Genomic DNA, 6,000 nt, shown 5'->3' on the forward strand with positions numbered 1-6,000 from the left:
AATTTATTGGTTTATTTTAGTTATATTTTATGGAAATACATCTAAAAGAGTAAGTAAAGACTTATATAAATTTATTATAAATTTAAGATGAAACAAAAAAAAAGCAAGAGCATTATTGTGTTCATAATATAAATTATGAATATAAAATAGAATGAAACATATGCAACAGAATAATAAAATATGAAAGAAACAAATTTATGAAGAAACAAATAAAAAATTGATAAAACCACAACTACTGTTAGAAGTGTCTTGAGAACTTTTGGTTTGTAATACTATAGAAAACCATAACAAAGTATCAACTTACCAAACTAAACACATATATTTACCAAATTCAGTAAACAAAATGATATATCTATTTTTGAAAACATCGATTTCTGGAATATCATTAGGTTCAAAAATAATTTTTGAAACCCATCAATATTAATCACATTCTTCGATCGACCTTATCATGATAAAAAACAATGTAAGCAAAATCAGAGACGAAGTTCATGATTTTTTTTCTATGTAGAAACATAGTAGGTTTTGATGTGGATGAATTTCAGTCTAATGTTATATACAAAGATCACTTATAGGGTTTTGCTTATGAAAGATTAGAGAGAAAAGAGTATTATTTCGCCCAAATCAAATCGAATTAATCCCTAACTTTTAGCTGCCAATTTTAAAATTATGGAAACTAATATAATTAAGAAATCAACATATAGGAAACAAAAATAACTTTGTAAATTAACTTGATCGAATATAACCAGATTGACGTGTTGTGATGGGTTGAGTCCTTAATTTCAGAATCTTGGTGCTTAATCTAAGGAATTGAATAGAATTTGTACATGACTTTAAATTAATAAATAATTTGTTCTAATTTCCATACGAATACTGGTCTGAGTCAAAACTTTCCTATAATAATTTTTCGAATACTAATTTGTGAATATATAATGGAAAGTAATGCCATATATATTGTTATACTTTCAATGATTTGAAATATTGGGCAAATATTATTAATTTGCATTGAAAAATTGCCATATATATAGTCACTAAATTTGTTTGGGCACCACCTAGTCGTAGAGATGAAGATACATAAAGTTTTTCAATTTTAATTTTAATAGTTTATATCTTACAATTATATAAAACTCGAGTATTGTATATTATATATAATATTTAAACTATACGCATACATAGTACATACAAGATTAAAAAAGGATTAGATTATGCATTATATTATATATAATATTTAAACTATACGCTTACATAGTATGTATACCATTAAAAAAGAAGTTAGATTATGCATTATATTTATGTAGTAAATTATAGTTTATTAGAAATATAGCAACTTTCTACAACGTTGATCAATATATGGTCCTATTTTTTCAAACTACGAAATGTTATCACTCCATATAAAAACTCATATTACTCCATATAAAACTCATACACCAATATTATATTTATAGAATGTAAATCATCCAATAAAAATATAAGAAATAAGAACTTGTGTATAATGCAATATTAATTACAATACAGTTGACTATTATTGTTAGGTTGCAAAAAAAAAAATACAGCCAAGAAAGAATGAGAAAATATAAGCATGAAAGCAATAAATACATTTATAAAACTCGCATGAAAGTAAGAGATATATGTATAATCCATCAAAACCAATTATATTATGCATAAATATGAAACTTAAATGTCCAATGACACTATATGATTAGTCTAGGCAAGCAAGCGTTATTCACTAAATATTATGAGAAGAACTTTCATGATGACATATAAGTAATGATAATCTTGATAATAATACATGAGGCAAAGATTTATTATTTAGAATGCTCCTCAAATAATAGTAAAGGGATATGATGTGTAATTATCTAATGGAATAACATAGAAAATATTATTTTTAGTTTAAAGAAATTGGATGTTGTCTGTCACTTACGTGGAGCATTGGTATATATATAATTCTAAAATGTGATTTAAACATGCATTATGGACCGTCCAAACCATTCACTACAATTACATACTTTACTCGTTTTTCAAAATTGTATTTCTATGCTAATACGTAGCTACCGTCTATTTGGCCTTGAAATATACACGCATTTGCAATTGACTCATTCGTATGCATTTATTTGAGAATAATAATCAAGTAGTGTTTAATTCAATTGAAAAACTATCGTAGACAACATTTAGAAGCCACACATTGGAATGGTTTAGTAGCAGGCGAATTTTTTTTTTTTTTAACTTGGGGATATCCCGAGAGTATGGAAGGGCCCAGACTAATCCCCAAGAAGAAGTAGCAGACGAATTTTGAAAAGAGCAATGATCCAGATTTGAAATAGCTCCACGATATTAAACATGTGTAGCTAGGCGATATAACCATTTAATTTTCATTGCAAAGAATTGAATATATATGGCGCTAGTGGATAGGCTCTCAGAAGATTAGTCAATTGAACCTCGATTTTTCGTAGTTATTCAAAAAAAAAATAGATACCAAAGAATTGCATGACTTTTGACGAAATTTATAGTTTAAAGTTGGAAAGATCATGAATTTTGATCCATTTTTTTTTGGCACTTCATGAAAATAAGAATAGTTAGCAAAATAACAACTTAATTTCTACCAAAAAAGACTTTAGAAATTCATTCAATTGAATTTTGGTTTTATGGACAATTTTATCTCATATTACTCTTCAAAGTCTTGGAAAATTACAGCCCCACATGTTGTAATTTTTAAATCGGCATTTTCTTGAAAATCGTTCTTGATATGACATAAATCTATTTCGGTATTTTTTAAAATATATATAGAAATAAAAATAAAAGGGAATTGGAAATAGTGTTAGCCACATTTGTAATTCTCCTTTTAGGATCATTGTTTTAAGTTTTTTCTTGACAGAAATCATTGTCTTAAATTGTAAGGTCATCTCCGATTTTACTCTATTTTTTACTATAAAATAGAGGTTAGAGTCAAAATATTATAATAGTACTATATTTTTCACTCGATAATATAGTGCAAAATAGGTTTATTCTAAATATAAAGTAATTTTTTTATCACTTTATTTTTTACTCTAAAATAAAGTATTATTGAAGTAAATTTAAATTCTTTTATAGAGTTATTTTATTTTAGAATAAAAAAATGAGTAAACTATTGGAAATAGTCTAACAGTGGATTATATTGATTGACGTGATAAGACCAAAAACAGATAGTTTTTGGAATAATCTGTCATTTTTCTCCGATTCGATATGGAATGTTTCAAATGTTTTACACGAAAGCGATGAACGTATGTCGCGAAAGTTCCAAGAAATGACTATCCTCTAGATATCTCTAATCGCCATAATTACAAGATGATTACGGACGTTTCAAAAACGACACATGGCTTTTAGAGTGAATATAGTAATAAACTGTATTATCGACGACCTAATATATCATCTTGACCCGCCATTAAGGCGATAGTGACTGAATACCATCATTGTTTCTTTTAAGAACTAAAATCCATTATTGTTTGAACGTAAAATTAATACTGAAATGTTATTTTTTTTTTTTTTTTTTTTTGATAATCCAGGGGTTCCCCACTTACGTGGGTCATTCCCCTGGGCCCGGTTAGGCAGCGGTCCACTTCACCCGGGAGGGCTTTACCTGGGCTGGGGACAAGGCCCAACACCCAGTACCGCATTTGATGACAGAATGGGTAGTTCGCCTCCGCTTGGCGTCGAACCCGTGAGCATGACAATTGGCCCACAAGGTCCTTACCAAGTGAGCTACCACATCCCGTCAAGTTTGAATGTGAACATTAGCTATATCACTTTATTCTTAAAATTATAACATGTTTATTACAAATGGCCAGCCATACCAATGATTCTTTTCTTTTGGCTCTAAACCTTTTTAAGAATTAAAAAACTCGTGATTATCGCCGACGCTTGACTTATAGAACCTTTTCTCTTTTCCGTAGATTATTTTTAAACTTATTGACAACAAGAAGAGGTTTTGCACTTAACAGTGTTTTACGCAAACTTGTTAAGCAGCAAGGGTTTAGTTTTGCGCTCTGTTTTAACTTTTATATGGTGCCTAAACCTATAAACAAATGGATTTAGGTAGAACTGGAAAATTGTCAAGTCATATTTGTTGAAATCAGTATTCTAAAGTGTTTATAGACGTTTAAGGCTAGACACTTGCGACTATTTTCAAAATCGCCTAGAAATAATAAAATAACACCACTGTATAAAGTTTATTACTTATAAACTGTAATCACTTAAAATTTTATGATAATCAAATAATATAATTTTTCTTATTTTAAATAATGATATTTTATATATTACACAATATATATAGTGTATTTTTTTATTATGTAACTGTTCGATACCTATTTTATAATCTAGATTCTCTATTTGGCATTATAAATATAAACGTTAGGCAGTGAATCATGCTGTTTTAAATAATTTTGTTTCAGTGAAATAAAGGAAGAAAAACATATTATATAACCTTAAATATTTGCATCTTCCATACTGATCTACTAAAAGTCGACCAAACTTTAATTAAATCGGAGGTTCATTTTATTTAATCATGGAACAAATGCATATAAATAAATCATGTAAGAGTCAGAATGATATTATGCTAGAACAACACATATTGTTTTTTTTTTTTTTTAAATTCCGCATACTCACCTGCTAAAAGTCTACCAAATATAAAGTCAGATTTGGGCAAATGGTCTCATTAGTCTTCTTAACCTCTAAAATTTTTGTGAGTCTTTTATATAACTACTAGATTAAGAGTTCAGTGTACAATTTTTTTTACGTACACAATTATTTATTTTGTTAGTTTACATATTGTAAAATAATAGATATATATTGAATAATTAAGAAGTAAGTAACTATTCTATATATAATTAAAATGGCATGAGCCCATATATCAAAATAATCATTTTGTATTACAATATTTTTATGATAAATAAATCAAAACAATCATAATTACCTATTTTTTGTGGTATATAGTAAAATTTAAATTATTTTAACATACTAGATAGTATAATTTTAGTATGGTTATCTATTAAATAAAAATTCGTTCTAATATAATTTTATATCATTTGTATTGTCAAAAAAAAGCCTTAAAAATAAAAGTTTTAATGTGGAATTATAATATTTTTAGCAATTTATAATCATATTTAAAAATTCAATGCAAATTTAAGAACTAAACTATTTAGTTTTATATGGTATATAATTTAATTTAAAGAGTATTAAGATATATATATATATACTTTTAATATGTATTTAGTTTTATATGGTATATAATTTAATTTAAAGAGTATTAAGATATATATATATATACTTTTAATATGAATATCTATTAAATGAGAATTTCTATTCACATAGTTTCATGATCATTTGTATTTTTCTATAACCAAAAAATAAACCATTGATACAAAATTTTAAATTTGAGTCTTTTAACAGTTTTAGTAATTTAAAAGTATTTTTAAAAGTCCAAAATATAACATATACAACAAAATTGAACTTTTTATTATATCGTTAATATGATTTTAGAATTTATTTTAATAATATAAAACTAAACAAAAATGATTAAGAATGTAAAATTTGTTACCAAACCTTTATTATTCAAAAACATTAATTGCAATATATATATATATATATATATATATATATATTAATCATATTAAATAATTCCGTAGTTTTTATTTAAGAAAAGAAAAAATATTCTTTTATATATTAATAATCAATTTATGATTAGTTTAATAAGAATATAGTATATGTTTAGTTGAACCAATTTAATTTTTTAGTGATTCTAAAAATAATTATAGTGATGATAAGTCATAGATAAAAGATTGTAATGCTTCTCTTTTAATGTATAAGGGATAAAAGATATAAATTTCCATATTATGAGATAGTTTTTTTTTATAAAAGTTCTTAAGAAATGTTTATAATGCTCCAATTCTCAGAACCAAATATTACTTTAATCGGATGACTTTTATTCAAAAACAGAACAAAGTCATATAAATAAATCATGCAAGAGTTGAA

This window comes from Brassica napus, chromosome A10, assembly GCF_020379485.1.
Source record: "Brassica napus cultivar Da-Ae chromosome A10, Da-Ae, whole genome shotgun sequence".
In the NCBI taxonomy this organism is placed as follows: Eukaryota; Viridiplantae; Streptophyta; class Magnoliopsida; order Brassicales; family Brassicaceae; genus Brassica; species Brassica napus.